Here is an 18089-nt window from a genome sequence, read left to right on the forward strand (position 1 = left end):
GCATGTTGTACAACTCCACAAGATAAAGCATTTGAAGCCATTTGCCAGGTGTTAGAATAACCAGAATGAACCAGATGATTAAAAGACTGAAGAAAGGAGTAAGGGGTGCTAACTAGATTTTTTGCTTGAATTCATCACAATGCAAAGAAATCAACTGTCTATTCTAGCAGAAGTAATTATTCAAGCAACTAAAATAATTTTACAATGCAAAAGCTTAAAAAATGCACACTAGTGGCAGTAAAAATCCACCCTCCTAAAAATAACAGGACAGAATTCTTGTGACAAGCATTTATGCACCAGTGTTAACCATGTGGATGCCTTCAGATGTAACAATCTGGTGCAGATAACTTGATTTCAAAAGATTAGATGAAAGATGAACCCTCATGTTTCTATATATAGCTTATTCTCCAAGGTTAAGTCAATAAGATTACCAAACAAGCCAAAGTGCCTATGACAGTACTTAGTACAGAGAAGACTAGTTTTGAACTTGCATTTGGCAGCCATGGGTAGGCATCTGGAGGTGGCATTACACAGTTATCTCCATTGAAATAAATTCTTCGTGGGAAAGCCCATCCCTTATCAAATGTGAAGCTTGATTTGTCCTTTCGAAATAAAAGCTCAGACTGCACATTCCCAAGGGGTCCAGCTGAAGTAAGTAAATCATTATAGAACTTTACTCCCCACAGCATACCAGTATCATCTGAAAAACCAGATCCCAGAACAATTGTATAAGAATTGGAATATTTTCTTCAGAAGTTCATCGAGGACTATGATAGTGTAAGATATAGAACTTACTTAAGCCCACATAAGGTGTTAGTGACTTGTAATTAAAACTGAAAACTTGAGTTAGATTATCAAAATTTGGGTGCTGCACAACAAGGTTCCATTGTGTATAGTTCATTCTGTAATTGAAATTAGTGATTGTGATCTTCACCCTCCAGTACTCTTTATACTGGAGTTTCACATGCCAATGCACTCGGATAGGACACATATGGCTGGTACACCGGACTAGAGGTGTATTTATAGCTTTGCCTGGTGGTGACACTACTGAAACTAAATGTGGAGAATCAGGACTGTAAGAGAATTTCAGAAAAAAAAATTATCAGAAAACAGTTTCAAATATATATATATATAAAGATAATTAAGGACTTACTCTACACAACTGCCAGGTTCTGTTTTGTTTTGGCAACCACAGGTGCAGGTAGGGCAGTTTACTATGGTACTGTTATAGAAGGATGAGAGAGAAACACAGCAAGTTGGGGTCTTCTGAGCCAGAAACTGAGAATATGTGCAAGTAACATTCCAGGTCACTGCCAAAAAGATATGCAGATTAAGCTAAAAAAATCTGAAAAACTAGAAACTTGTTGCATGGGAATAATTTTTCTGAACAACGGATAACGCATAAATAATTATTTCTAGTTACTTCACAACTTACTATTTGTTTGATGAAAAGCTAATAATTCTATCTCATCAACGAAAGTAAATATTGCTATTGCAACAAATTGGAAAGAAACTAATTGCAACCCAATCATGATATATGCCTGGAGAGTTGAGAGGGAACTAAGTCCCTCAAGGAACAAGGCAAGTGTTGGATGTGTGTGATAGCCCTCAAGTTTCAAGGTAAAGGAACCAAACCTCTCAAGGTACAAGGTGAGTTTTATTTTAAGCTCTTTGTAACCTATATACTGTGTGACAGCTCTCTGTATGCTGATTTCTCTCTGTCATCAGTAACTAGAAGAGTTCTCTTGTTGATAATTCAATAAAACTAGTCTATTCACTCTCTGTTTCTATAAGAAACATGCAAGTACTGAATATGGGAAAGATTGAACTCGTATAACTACACAAATAATCATATACAAAAGTCACTTCAATTTTGTAAGACATCAAGTTTCTAACATGTAACATATCTTACACTAGAATTACAAGTTTTTTCTAAAGAAGTTTAAGAAAGATGAACATATATATAAAATTCCAAGTCAACAAATTTTGCAAGTAACTTACTCAAGGCCTGGGTGGTTCTCCTCTTGTCATTGGTAATAAATTTTGTTGGTTTCACAATCTTTGCAGGGCCACAAGTATAACCAGGCCCAGGTGCTTTCAGGGTAAAATTTTTTGGCAGTTTAACTGTTTTGTTAGTTGTTCCTGCTGAACCAACACTAACTTGAAATGAACTTACTGCAGTGTCTGGGTCCTGAGCCCAAGAGTTTAGGACTCCCCCTTTGCAACAGTTTGCAATCTGCTGGTTGTAAGGAGTTCCGGGCAGTAAATCTACCACTGTAGGTTCCTTCTTACAACAATGCGGGATGTTCCCTTTGAACCTTGAACAGTCCCCTTGCTCTGTGGTTTGGCCTCCCATCATGTTCCAAATTACTTCCTTCTTCGCCCATGTCCATCCTAATGTCCACCCAGGAGCCTGAATATGGCGATACTGTTGAAAGTTGTACATTGTTACAACAGCCTGCGCAAGCAAGAAGGATTCACACTGTTAAAGAAACAGGAAAGCAGGAAAGGTAAAAAACAAGAGTAGGCAAAACCTATAGACATTCGCTGTCTTGTTCCATTAGTTAAATTACAATGTGTCAAAAAATATTAACAAATTAACCATATTGAAATTTAAGACACCCTTTAGGTCCTGCTGAAATATAGATTGTACAAGATCCATCAAGCATAAATAGAAGTCTAGTCCTATATAGTGTTTTTTTTTTTTTTTTTTTTTTTTTTTTTTCTGATTCCATAATACTTTTCAGGTTAAAGGTCAAAACACATAATATAATGCCTTTACATGCGCTTTCTCGCATTAAGAAAGTAGTGATCACTTACAATATAGCCATCTGGAGTCCAGCTTATGATATCCCATTTGATTGTTATATTGCCAGTTGGATCAAGTGCATCATAGGCTTCTGTATATGAACAACCAGGAAGAGTTGAAGACTCAAACTTTCAGCAAGTATACTTAAAGCTAACAATTTTAAAGATCAACATCACACTTGCTTCAGTTAGGAAAGAAACAAACAGGAACTTTGGCTTTTTTCATTTTTTCCCCCTTCCCTCAAAGATGTTGAAAAAGACATTTATGGTGTCACATCCACATGTAATCACTAAAAGAACATTAATTTTTTTTTTAAAAATAACTGGGTTTATGTTTGTAGTTCTACCAAAAGAAATAGTAGACAACAACACTCAACATGGTAAGCATTTAACCATTGAAAAACAAATTATACAAGTATCAGCTTCAGCAATCAAAAAGAGTATCTGTACAAATCTCTAGGAAACTCTGAAGAAAATAAAAAAGATTTCACTCCATGACCCAGAATCGAAAAATCAAAATATACTGAAAAAATGTTGACAAAATCTCAAAAAGTCCCCAAAAAAACAAGTTTAACCGTTTGCTTTTGCCCCTTTTTGTACAATCAGTTAAAAAATATGAATGCCCCTGAATCTCCACGACAACTCTATTGTAAGAACATTAGCAGTAAACTACGAAAAAACAGTACCCGTAGAAGTGAATGTAGTGCAAGACAGCATTAACAAGAGCAAGATGGCCAAGAAACCACCACGGGGAACAGCAGATCCAGTGGTTGATAACCAGAGAGATTCCATTTCTTACTGCAGAGATTTTCTCTGAGAATGTTGCAAGAATCCAAGATAGGCACCACCACGGACAAAGTTCAGGTTTTGATTTTAAGTTTAACTCAAACTATATAATAAAACAGACTTTACATAAGTCGCTGCAATAATGACTCTTATATCTGAAAGACATTTTACCTTGCCAAATATCAATGATACCCTTGTAATTTGACTGAGTTATTGTTAGCTGTATATAGTTATTATATGTAAGAGAAATGCAACGTGTACATAATTTTTAATTTTTTTTTACATATCTCATATACTCTTAATCACCCTTCGTATTTTTCTGAATTCTGAGTACCAACTTTACTGGGAAACGTAATGAATGCAATGTGCAGACAACATTATATATTTAACTTTAATAGAATGCAATGTTTGATAGTGACATTAACATAAGCTAATATTATATAATTTGGAAACTCCTTTTTAATTCTTGGCTTGAGTTTACCTAATTATTTTAAATTGGAGAGGGCCAATATTGGAAGAATGAAACATAAAAAGAAAGAAGGAGCACGTGAAGTGAAAGGAACACAACAAAGCTCCCCCCACTGTATCTTGGTCGGTCTGAGGGATGTTTGCCGCGTCTGTTTCCATGTTTTGTCCGAATTCCTCCAAATCTATGAAAGAGTTTAAAAATAATTTATAATTTTTATAAATTTTAATTTTTTAATGCTTTTAATATAAGTCATTTAAAATTTTATTTTTAATTTATCTTAATAAATTTTATAGACAAATTGTATATGATTTTGGATAGAATTAGGATATATTTCTCAGTTTGGTAAAACGTTAGGACGGGCGAGTTTGGTAAGAAAACAAACCTTAAAAACAATTAATAAAATTGAGTTGGGTTAAATGGATTTTTACTGTTTTTTTCAATTAAAAAATAAATTAATTTGATCAAAATTTAGTTGAATTATTATATTTGTACTATTAAGCAGAGATCAAGTTAATCCAATAATAACTTTGAAAAAGTCATTTTGCATAACTCCAATTTTTTATAAATATTAATTTCTCTAATTCAACAATTAAATTGTTTTTTAAAAATAAATTCAATTTGTAAAAATAACAATTTTTTTATTGGACTTGTAAGTCTTTGTAATAAAATAAATTAAAAATTTATTAGACAAGTTTATATTAATATATTTTTTTAATATAAATAAATATTAATTATGAAATTTTATATTTATAAATATTTAATTTATGTAAAATATAATACACATAATCAACCTGAATAAATGACTAACTTAATAAAATATAATATTTATAAAAAGTTATTGAATAGATGAATTATTATCAACGATTACTTTTAAATAATTTAATCACCGCTTTATATATACTTTATTTTCAAAATATCTGTAAAAAAGTAAAAGAGAATAAATATATTTTTCACATTTCATAATTTTTAAAATATTATTAATAAAATACAAAATAAAATTAAAAGAGAAGAAATCCAACTAAGATAAATCAACAACTTTAAAATTTTGCTAGTCAAGTTGTTTTAGCTAGTTTATTTAATTAATTTCTTAGGTTTTTTGAGTAAACTAAAAGTATTTAGTAAATAAATTTTTAAACTTGTTTACATGCTACTGAGAAGTTATAATTTTATATATTTTATTATTTTTAATATTTTAATAAACTATCTCTTTATTTATTTATTTATTTATCTATAAAGGTAATAAAGCATATTACCCATTCATTTGAATTTTCAACTTTATTAGAATGTGACCAAAACATTTTTCTTTATTTAGATATTAAAATATAAGCTCAAACCTAATTAAGCTTAAAATTTAAAGTATGTTTTAGTGGGCTTAATTGGCTGACCCACCATTTTACCTGCTCTATCTGTTTATTTACCTCTATAAAATAAATAATAAATCACAGGTAATTAGAGATATAGCATATTAAGCTATAATTAAAAGAATGCTAAATATTCATTTTAATTATTTTATCATTTTGAAAATTTTAATATCATAAGATTTATTTTAAACATTACATTATTTATACTGATTTATATTTATTAACTAATGCAATGCAATGACTAATTTTATAAATTTTTAATTTAACAAATTTAATTGTTAAGTTTTTAACTAAATTAAATTTCTAATTTTCAGCAAATTTGTAACTTTTAATTTACTATATTGTCAAATAAACCCTAAACAAAAATTATTTATCATATTGATAATGATTTTATCACATTAATTTAACTTTATTTAACTTTGAGTAAAGTTAAATATTTTTATTTTAGGGTGAATTGAATTTCAAGAGCCCACTTGAGCTTATGATTACTCTTAATTAGTACAAAATCACCTTTCTCGTTGCTACACTTCTTCGGCCTTACGTTTACGTTTAATTATTGTTTTCCTCAGCCTTGCTTCTCTTTTTATACACCACTGCTTAAAAGCAAAATAATTAATTCCCTTTTTTTAAAAAAAAATTATAGATTGATTTTTGGCTGGAGAGTGGGATTTTAAACTTGATGCTTCAGCTTAAAAATTTAGAAGGATGTGTGAACAAGTGCTGAAAAATATTAATTAAGAATTTAATAAATAAAATTATTAAAAATTGCACCAAAATTATATTAGAAAATATGATAAAAACATGTTGACAAACAATTTTTATAGAAACATTTTTATTTTAAATTCTCTAAAAAATATTTTTAAGGTACTTGTACGAGGACCATAATTAATTAGTGCCATTATCATGTGAGTTCCCATTTCGACTACTTGTGGGCCAATTACAAATATATTTCTTTGTTCATTTAAAGCATCTACCACTTAAGAGAAACTTTGCTGAAGAGTTAAGTCATAAGAATCACTTTTGCTGCAGAGTTAATTAATTATGGACTTTAATTCACTAACACGGAAAAATAATGGTATACCTCAATGAAAAAATATATTAGGATGATGTAAAAATCATCAACAGATAAAGCCATTGTTTTGATGAAAATAATTTGTTGCGATAATTTTGTTATTGACCAAAACTATACACCACATAGCATTTTGATACGGTTCAAATTTAAAGGAATAATGTTTATCTTTTAAGAAAACTTGTTATAAAATAATAAAAATAAATAATTTTTTTTTTAAAAATAAGCTCAATCAAACTTACTATAACAATCACATAAAATTTCCATTATGTTTTGTAACGAAAAATAATTACAAAAATTAACAAATAATTAATATTTTTTGGAGAAGACACTAGTCCCATCTTATAATTGGAGTGATTAATAAAATAAAATTGTTACGTGACACGTTACGTTCACATTCGTTATTATTTCTTTTTAGTCAAAAACATATTTTTAGATAGGAGTGTAAGAGTTGCTCTTTTTTGGTATCAAATGTTCAGTAACTACCGCCATTTTTGTTTCGGTCAATTATCCCTCTCTTTTTTTTTAACTTATTATTGAGCCAACTATCCAGAAATTGTTAAAATTTCTTATGAAAGATTCTCCTTACAACTCCGTCGTAGTATTGTGATTGACAAAGCTTTGGTGATTTGAATTATATGACTCATGCCAATTATACAGAAATCGCTAAATATTTATATGAAATTTTTATCCACACAACACTTTTGTATTGTGATTGACTAAGTTCTGGTTGCTCAAAATTATACTATAGTTTCATACTTCAGGTCCAGGCAAGTTGATCATGTGTATGGGGCTATTTCTAGGTATAAACGTCAATTACTCAAATCCTTTCAAAAATTTCAGCAATGATTGAGTTTTGTGATCGATATTATTAAACGTCGTGAAAGGTTATTCAAAGATTAAATAAGCAACGATTTTTATTCAGCTCGTATAATGGATCATGCTAACAAGTCTCCTAAAAATATACAATAAAAATCATAGTAAAATTACATTAATAACATTTGCTCATGAAAACCTTCCATTGTAAGTATTCTTTAAACTATTTGCTGTTGGCTTTTAACTTTTTAGAATGCCATTCAGCAGAGCAAAGGTAGCTAAGTGGGCTTCAGCCAATGTACAGATACTTTCATTTCATGACACAGATAGGTCAGGACGAGACTTGAGCATACAAAAACGTTGATTATAGAGGAAAACATAGAAGATGTTTTCACCTTACTCTAAAATTTCTTGTAATAACTTAACTGCTGTATAAGTTATCATGTTGTAAATTTTATAGCCAGGATCCATTATCTTTATTTGTTTCACACGGCCCCTGTTTTCACCATAAAAGTACAGAGATGCAGAGTTGAAAGCCAAGAAAGAGAGACTAATGAACTGGGAGGATATTAAGCCATGAACTTGGCCCGTTTAAACCACACACCAAGGGTCAACATTAGGAAATTGATCAAAAAACAAAAGAATGTCGAGTTACAATACACTATCTAATACAATCAAGCATGTATCAGTTTTTCTCCTTTTCCCAGTGTCATAGATGAATCAAAGCATGATCAAACCTCTCAATTCCGCTGGATAGTGTATATTTGAACAGGACACAAGCCCATCCCATCCCTTACCTCATTTTTAAAACGTATTCATCAGAAAATGCATGCACAAGCCACTTCTAACAAAGAGGAGAGGATCAAACTAATGGGCATACCGTTTCCATAACAAAAATTTATTTCTGAATATGCATGACTAACAATTAGACAAAGAAAAACAATAATTAAATAAGGAAATATATTCCAAAACCTTTCAAGTACAAGAAAAAAGATCATCGACCCATCGCTCATTTAGGCTTCTTCACAAAACTCAACCGAATCTGTTTGAGGGGTCTTCTTTTCCTAGCCATTTTCTCGGGCAAGGTTTCCCTCTTCTTCTCACCCTTAATAACCTTGGTCTTCTTCTTCTTCTTTAAATACCGTGGATCTACGGCATACTCTTTAAGCATCACAGGCAATACTCTATTCCGAGCTTCATTGAACAAAGCATTAGCCTTGTCAACACGATTATGAGCACCCAATATCCCCATCAACAAATCATAGGTTAAGACCCCAGGCTCACACCCATCAACCTTCATCATCCCAAACACCCTCAAAGCATGATCAACCCTCTCAATTCCAGACAAAATCTTCAGAAATTGACAATAAGGCATTTTATCAAGAAACCTACCATAGCCAGCAGATTTCATCCTATCACCATTTCATCCCCTTCTTCCAACCTAGCAGCCTGATACAAACTCTTGATCAAAACAACAAAAGAAGTCTCATTAGGATAGCACCCCCATTCCCCCATCCTATGAAACAACCCTAAAGCATCCTCAGTCTTCCTAATCTTAAAAAAATTGGATATAAAAAATATTAAATGTCTCCGCATTTCTCGGAACCCCACGATACTGGATCTCCACAAGCACCTTCTCCGCCTCCGAATGAAGCCGAAAGGGATCCTTCTCGAGACAAAGCTTACACACGCAATCAAGCATTGCTTTGTAAGCCCCAACCCCAATCTCTAAACCTCCACGATACATCTCCCTAGCGAGCCTTCGAGCTTCATCGAGTTTCCATAGACGCACCAACCCTTGATCAACAAATCACACGTGGCTTCGTTTGGAAAAAACTCCTTCACCATCTTCTCTGCGTGACTTGCGAAACCCCTAGAACATAGCTTCTCCACAACCACCTTCAGTGAACCGCGATCGCGCTTGAAGCCATAATCCCTCTCCATTCGCTCGAAGAATTGAACCGCCTAGTTGGGCCGACCCACGCGGACGAGCCGGTCGATCGCCGAGGCTAGGGTTTTGGGGCCGGCGAGGATGTCGTGCGTGGCCTTAAAGTCCTTGCTGCGGCCGAAGTAGTCGACGAAATAGGAGAGTATGTCGTCGGTGTGGCAAAATTTGGGGTTGGAAGCGAGCCATTGGTGTAACCAAAGTACGGTGCGGCCAGCTTCGGGAGAGAGGTTTAGGATTTGGAGAATCGAAGTGGGCGTTAGGGTGATGTGGGAGAAGCTGAGATGGAGGCGCTGCGAGATTGAGAGAGGATTCGAATCTGGGTCTTTGAGAAGCTACGGGGAGAGCGATTGGGCAATCGGATCCGGGTCTTCTGGGTTGGGGTTGCGGGTTCGGAGGAGAAATGTCTGGTTGTGAAGAGTGAAGAGGAAATGAAGAGGGTTGGGGATTGGAAGTGGGGTGAGGGAGTGGAAGAGCGTTGTTGGGGAAACGAAGGAGGGGGCTGAATCGGAGAGGATGATATTAATGATAAGCAACTAGGACAGAAGGATCGGAGTAAGAGCCTCCGAAGTTGCAGATACGCTAATGGCGGCATCTTTAATTTTCAGAGTAAGAAAAGAAGAAGACGAGGAAGAAGAAGGTGGAGGAAGAAGCTACAAGGTAAACGTGGCAACGATAACAGCGGGCCTGTTATGTTGGACTCTGCCCAATATGTATTGGGCTTGTAGCCCAAGAGTTGCAGAAACCTAATATGGGTTTCTATTATGTTGGAGATTTCTTGATGAAAAAAAACGTAAGGTTGTTAGAAAGGCCAAGTTCGATACGCTGACCCAAGCAATTTGAGAAGAGTGTTAGGAATGTATTCTTTCTTAATCATTAACTAAAATTTATTAAAAATTATAAAATATAAAAAATAATAATTAAATTTGGGTGCAAAAAGTAAAATACAGATAATTTTTACAAGTTTCAATTGAATTTAACAAATAACTAAGAATATATCCGAAGAGTGTACTAAAGAAGATATTGTTAATATTTCTCATTCTATATATAATTTATATTAGATTTAAAATTTCTACCTTGAATTTAATTTTGTTAAATTTATTTCAGCCTGAAATTTGACTGGTTCACATGGAGTCAAAGGTATTTATATTATATTTTCATCATATATAATATATAAATTATTATAAAACATACACTACAACTTTAATGTTCTAATATAAAATATGGTAAAATTTAGAAATGAAAAAAATAACGTAACTTGTTTCACCTACTAAATTTTGGGTCGCAACAACCTATCCGATTATATGCTGAATTAGCGAGTTAACTCATTAAAAAATAAAATAAATATGTTAAATTAAAATATAATGATAGTTTTATTATTTTATATTTCAATTAAAAATTAATTTTATAGTAATTAATTTGAAAATTATATCTGTCTGTATTTTAATTTATTGGCACTACAAAATTTTTCACCGATAACATATTAAAATTAAATTAAAAATAGTACTTAAACTTAGGCGGGAAAAACATTTTTACAAAAATGAAATCATACTTAAATATGAGAAATGTAATTGAAAACAATTTTAGTAAATTTTTATAATATTTTATAAAAAAATTAATTATAAAAATTTAAGAAAAGATTAATAAAATCAATTTTAGACCACAACTTAAATTTAACAAATTGTAGGAGTTAACGAGGTTTGAATCTCCATTCCACCTCAATGGCCCTACTAAAAATATGTTAATTATACAGGTAATTAAATCCATTTGTCGTCGAATCTAATTTACTACCCCTAATAAAATAATTAAGCTAAAATTCACCGTGTCTGCTAAGTGGAGAAAGTATATAAAAATCGTCTCACGTGTGTTATGTATGGGTCACGATTGAAATATAGTTAATTTTATATTTAGGGATTTGTTAAATATTTATTTTTTAATTCTTAAAATATTGAAAGTAAATGTTTCTGTTTGTTGTCGCTAGTTCTCGCTATATTACATCAAAGTAAGTTGCAGCCACGGTTTCGATCTTAATTTGTCACTGTCATAAGTCTAGTGCCCCCTACCTTACCATGCATTGCAAATCATAAATTAGAACAAGTTATCACTCATAGTTCTTAAATTTTCGTCACACTGTTGTAATTTTTTATTTTTTTATTTTTGCAACGAATGACTCAAATTTGGCATTGCAACCTTAACAAAATGGCTCCATCAATTACCATAGCACCAACAACAACAATAATCAACCACAATTATATTGTTTCCTCTTGCAACGAGCCTTTTCACCTAGTGACTCTCAACGAAATTGACTTCATAAGTTACTATGACTTTAAGGTGACATCCAATTTTGATAGAGTTTAGAAATGACATCATGACAGCAGTTATGAGCAATGAAGATGAAGAAGCAAGAGTAAAACATAGTGGAGGTAGGAGAGGGTGAATTGAACAAGGAAGTAGGAGACACCGAAGATACTAATTAAGGAGGATGAACAAAGCCTATTTGTGTTTATGTAATGGGTAATTGGGTATTAAGGAAACCAGGATTGGACATGGGAGTAAATAGGTAACTATGGAGCACAAGAAAAATTGGTAGGTTGATGAAGAAGAAAGACTTGATATTGTCTTACTAAAATAAAATTAATTTAGTGTTTATAATTTGCAATTAAATTTTTATAATATTTTTAAATGTAAATATATAAAAATATAAAATCTATTGTATCTAATAATTCATTAAATTTATTATTAATAATTACAGAATTATTTTTGGTTCAGCTAAGAGGAGCATGTGATGCCGCCTAAAATACATAGAGGCAAACACCATAAAATAATCTATTTAAGCATATTTACTATGCAGAAGCTCTTCCAATAATTGCTTGCCTACTCAAAGTTTGAATTTCAATTCAGCTGAATTAATTGCATTTTTTAACCTTAGGTGTTTCAACTTTGTATTAAAATGTTGTGTTAATTCCCTAAAGTTAGCTTCATTAATTAAGTTGCAGCACATTAATTATAAGTGTACAGATTATACATTCAATTTGTTCCCTAATTTTCTTGTGCCTTCTACTCCTCCTACGGTTTAAAACGAACCTCCCCCTTAACTAAAAACTCACGTGTTAACTAATTAATACATGATGAGAATAAATAGAAAGGTCATTTTAGGAAAATAAGAGAAAAAGTTATTAGAAATGAATGACAATAAATACTTTTTTGATTGTGCTATCCTTTCTATTCTATTAGTTTGCATGGATACGGGTATGATACCGGTACCAGGTATGGTACAGGAAATGCTAATTTTTTTAAAACTAGGATACGGGTACGTCTATGTATAATATAAATAAATAAATAAAATTTAATATAAACATAATTAAATAGCATAAAATTATCTAACAATCCATTCAAAATGATATAACATAAAGTGAATTATATTGTTCAACAAATAAGATTCCAATAAAAACACAAATTTATAAATTGTTCTACAATTAACAACAAAAAGGCTAAATATTCATATTCTAATAGTGTCAATCTTATCATTCCCTTCTCCATTATCAGTAAAAAGCACTGCCTCCAAATCTGGTTCATTAAGGGAAAGAGTAGCAACTTCAAGAAAACCAGCTCCTGTAAATGGATCCCACTCATCACCACCAATATCTCACATTTTGGCCTCACCCTCATAATAATTCTTACTTTTTATTGAGAGCAATCGGAGATTTGTATGTATAAAAACTAAATCTTCAGCACTCTTAGGGTTGAGCCTATTTCTTTTCATGGAATGAATGAAAGAATATGTACTCCAATTTTACTTACAACAAGAAGAAGATGATGGTTGTGAAAGGACCTTTAAAGCAAAGGTTTGAAGTTTAGGAAGTGCAGCACCATACATGACCCACCATTCTTTTGGCTTCAAGTTTCACCTATCTTGTAAACAATCAAATTGACCAATCTCTTCTCCACCACTTGAGAATTTAACAAACTCTTGAGTTGCCTCTAATCTTTCCCTTGGATACAAAAAGTAGCTTATCAAACATTTGTTTCTCCCTATACAAATCTCATTGTCCTTGTCTGGAGGTACTCGATTTGGTGCTTCATCAAGCCATTGCCTATAATAAAACCTATCAATAACTTAAAGTTAGTTCACTATAACCCAACAAGTAAAATAAATTAAAACATGCAAATTAATTAACTTTACCTAGGATTTAGTGAATAAGCCAAGCAATGAAGTGGTGTGTTACTTTTAGTTCACTTATCAATCAAAATTTTATACACCACTTCATAAAAGGATGAATATTCATTTAACTCCTTGCCCTCATGTTAATATATTGCATATTTCACTTGCTCGATCATGACATCCCATTTTTCATAAACCAAATGAAGAGTTGGTTCATCGGTGTCACAAGAACGAAGCATCTCATATATAGGGTTTGTGAAGCTCAAGATATAATCAATCTTATCCCAAAAGCTGTCATTTAGAATTGTTTCTTTCACAAAGGTAGCTCTTGGGACACCATCTTCTTTATAATGAGACCGTTGCTCACTAATCACCATAGTTTGAAGACCATGCTTAAGGGTTCTCAACCTTTTAAGCATGGTAATGGTTGATGCAGATTGAACATGGCAAGTCTCATAGAATGATTCATAATGAAATTTCTTATGAAGTATGTGTCATCAGCAAATTGAGAGATCCAACTACACTCATTATAAGTAACCTCATTAGCTGGTGTATTTTTTGGAGAACAAATACCTTTGAGTGCAAGATTTAGTGTGTGCACAAACACAAGGTGTCCAAAAAAATGTAATGATGCACAGATTTCACAATAGATCCAGCAGCTTTGCAAACAGGTGCATTATCTGTGATTATTTGGATAACATTTTGTGCTCCAACTTCATCAATGGTAGATAGAATGAGGTTTGATATATAATTCTTGTCCTTGTATTCACCAGATCCATCAATTATTTTCAAAAACATAGGACCTAAATCACATGCCACCATGAAGTTAATTAGTGGTCTTCTTTGTACATCAGTCCAACCATCACTAATTATGCTCACACCTTTTTCTGGCCAAATGTCTTTGATAGGTTGGAGTAACTTTACTATGTTGGCCTTTTCCTTTTGCAAGAGTGAAGTTCTTATAGCATTGTAACCCGGTGGAAGAAAACCTGAGATTTGAGTGTTAGCAGCAAATGTGTAGGAACTAACAAAATATGGATTACGAGCAATATTGAATGGCAAACCGGTTGAATAAAACATTCTAGCAATTTCACAAGTCAAGTGATCTCTAGCCTCATTGTTAAACGCCCTTTTCAATGGTCCTCCTCTTCTTCTCTTGCTTCCATCCACAGGTGGATTCAAACTTGTTGTTCCAGTAGGTAAAGGCACTTGCACAGGTTTAGCTTTCTCAACAGTCATGCTCTCAACTTGTTTCATTTCTTCAATACATTCATTTGACACTTCTATACAAATTGCTGCACCGCGTCCCTTTTCCCTCAACAAATGATTCTTAACTCTAGAGTAATAACCATTGTAAATTGCATTGCAATAATTGCATTTTCATCTAGCATTCCCTCCTCCATCTTTTTTACTTTGTACAATTGTCACATAGGCCCAAAGAGGACAATGACCCTCAACACTTGCAGAAGCAAATTTACTAATATTGGATATGGAAGAGACAGGGGAGACATTTGCAGACCCACTACTGGAATGGTGTGAAGAAGACATTTTGACAAATCAACCTAACCATTCAATCATACAATAAGCATCCAAAGGTAAATTTAATAATAATAAAAATTGCATAAAACTTTTTACCAAATCAAATGCCTAAAAAAAATTGTTATGATTAATAAATTAAATTTAATAAGAAAAAACTATCTATCATAAGCCCAAATCAAAACAACAATACAATTGTAGCAGAATAAAAATTAAAATTGGTGTCAATTAAAATACAACATCGAACCTGAAATTGAAAAGGAAGGATACATGCCTGAAGCCAGAGATGAAAGTTGGCCACCTCCTTGGCTTGCTCACTGAGTTGGTCTACTAGCCAGAGACACTGCAGAACATAACAATGCAATTAAATCAAGAATATTCATGAAAACAGAAAACAGACCCAAGTTGTTAACTTTTTTCTAATTAAGAATATTCATGAAACCCAATTACTTGCATAGTGACATGGTCACTTTCCTTTGTGCAGATCCACCAATTCCCGTTAAACCCCAGAGACCTAGTAAACTCAGTGACTAACAGCGTGTTTGAATTCATGTTTACTTAACAATGAAACCATGTTTACTTCAACGCTGCATACTGTAGCTTTTAAGTTACGGAGATGGGGCATATAGGGCAAGTGTAGTGCATATGACTTTCCAGCTTTTGAATTAAAGTTTGTTTTTCAAACATGTTTCCAAACACACATTGATTCTACAGAGTAGCAATTGCATGCACCCCCAAATGGAGAAACATAGAAGAAGAAGCAAAAATCAAAACTTTTTGAAGTTGCAATAGAAATTAAAGAGAAGCCCAAAATAGAAGTGTGACTCACTGAAAGGAAGTGACGTGTGGAGGAAGAGAAAGATTGGTTTTTTGGGGAAAATGAGAAGTGGGGTTGAAAGGAAGTGAAGTTCTATGAGGTGTGAGATGAAAAGAGGAAGTTTGCGTTGTCTCCACCAGTGACGTTCGGGTTTGAGATTTAGGGCACAAAGACATAAAAAGGAAAAACCAAAAAACAGAGTATTATAACAAAAAAAATTGACATTTTTTAAATAGATATGTGTATTGGAAATGTACCCAATATGTACCCACAATGTACCTTTTTAAAAAAAATAAAAATTTTTCGGTACGTACTGGGTACGTACCCAACGAGTATCGGTACCGGATACGTACCCGGTACCAATACGTCCCCTGTTTTGGCGTACCCGTGCTTTGGAGTATTCTAGAGTTTAGGGAACAAAGTGGATAAAGAGTTAGCTAAGCATAGTTAAGCTTTTGCATACTTTGTTACTTTTAGATATTCTGGGTTTGACTGATGAATTAATTAGTTCACCAATGAAAAATTTTATTTTTCTTGAAAAAATTAAATTAATATTTGTAAAGATTATTTGTATTTAAGAACAATGTCTTTAAGATTCATTCATGCCTATACATAAATTACTCTTTTTTTTGTGACATTAACTTTTTAACAATATATATAGGGAAAAGATTTTCTCACACTCATATAAGTCTAAAAATTCTTATCAAAGTCTTTTATTTAACTTACATCAACTGAGTTATAATTTATTATTTCATTAGATATAAGTTAAATAAAAGGTTCAGATCAAATGTAAGAGTTTTTAGACCTACATTACTATAAGAAGATCCTGTCCTATATATATATATATATATATATATATATAAGTAGGACTGAGGATAAACAACTAATAATAGTAAAATTTTATTAAAAATATAAATATTTATTGTATTTTTATAATTTTAATACAATAACTACATATTTTTTTCATAGAAATTTTTTTATTTATGGATACTTAAATTCAGTCATAAAAGTTGAAGCTAACAAAATTCATATATATATATATATCACTACAAGAAATACGTTATTTAGTGGCGGTTAACAATAACCGCCAGTAAATTATTTTGAAAATAACATTTAACGTCGGTTTTAGTAACTGCCGCAAAAAATACAAGATTTAACGGTAGTTTTGTGTAACTGTTACAAAAAATGCGGAATTTAGCGGCGGTTTTATAGAACCGCCACAAAATAGGAAAACCGCCACAAAATAGGCGGTATTTAGTGGTGGTTTTGCAGAATCGCCACAAAAAATGCAGTATTTAGCGGCTGTTTTGCAGAACCGTTACAAAAAAGGTGGGATTTAGCATCAGTTCACGATAACAGTATATAAAACACCACTCCTCCCCCATTCTTCATCACTCACTCAAAGTTATCATTCATCTCCACCTTAGCCTCATGAGTTCCACCATTCTCTTTTCCACTGCCACCACTGCCGCCACCGCCGCACTGCTGTCACTGCCAAAATATTTTCTCTAATTGTGACAACCTTAGTAATCTTCTACTATCATTTTCACGTCCTCCAAAAATGGCTCTTCTCCAACGATTCTACACTATAAATTATATAATATATATGTTGTGATATTAAAAAATAAATGGAATGTGAACCAAATAGCAAAAGAAAAAACTCAGTAGAAGATAAAACGAAAAAAAGTGTGGGAGCCAAAAATAAAGCACTGCCCCGCCAAAAATAGAACACTGCCGCGCACAGCCTAAAATTTCAATTTCAAATTTTAGTGGCGGTTTTGAACCGCCAATAAATAACCGTGACAAATTTAAAATTTTAGCGGCGGTTTAAAACCGCCACAAATTTAACTTTGCGTTGCCAATTTTAACGTTGGTTTCATAACCGCCGGAAAAATATTTAAAGGCGGTTAAAACCGCCGCTAATCATAAAATTTAACTGCCACAAATAAGCGATTTTTTTGTAGTGTATATATATATATATGGTGCAAAAAGATGAGAAAGAAATACACAAATTTAGAATTGACATAAAGAACTAGTATCATAGTAGAATAATAATCAACAACTATTTGAGTACTCATTGTGAAAATTATTATGTATGTAAATTTTTATTCTTGTTATTGTTTCCTGCCCCTTAATCTCCTTGTTTTCCTTTCTCTTAACTCTCTACAAGTCATTGCAACAATTTATCCATTAGACCATTATCATATATTACCTAATAGCTTAAGTCTTAAATAATAAGAGTTCTTACTTTGGTCAATAACTTTTTAAATTTATACTGACAAAAATAACATTTGTTGCTCATTGTTTCTTGATATGAACT

General features: G+C 32.3%; 2 pseudogenes; both read right to left on the bottom strand.

The window, feature by feature from the left end:
- Positions 1–475: 475 nt before the first annotated feature.
- On the bottom strand, positions 476–3600 carry LOC113847407 (annotated as a pseudogene).
- Positions 3601–8318: 4718 nt separating this feature from the next.
- Positions 8319–9871, bottom strand: LOC113848329 (annotated as a pseudogene).
- Between the last annotated feature and the right edge of the window lie 8218 nt (positions 9872–18089).

The sequence above is a fragment of the Abrus precatorius genome, unplaced genomic scaffold (genome assembly GCF_003935025.1).
Source record: "Abrus precatorius isolate BTA unplaced genomic scaffold, Abrus_2018 Scaffold8, whole genome shotgun sequence".
Lineage (NCBI taxonomy): Eukaryota > Viridiplantae > Streptophyta > Magnoliopsida > Fabales > Fabaceae > Abrus > Abrus precatorius.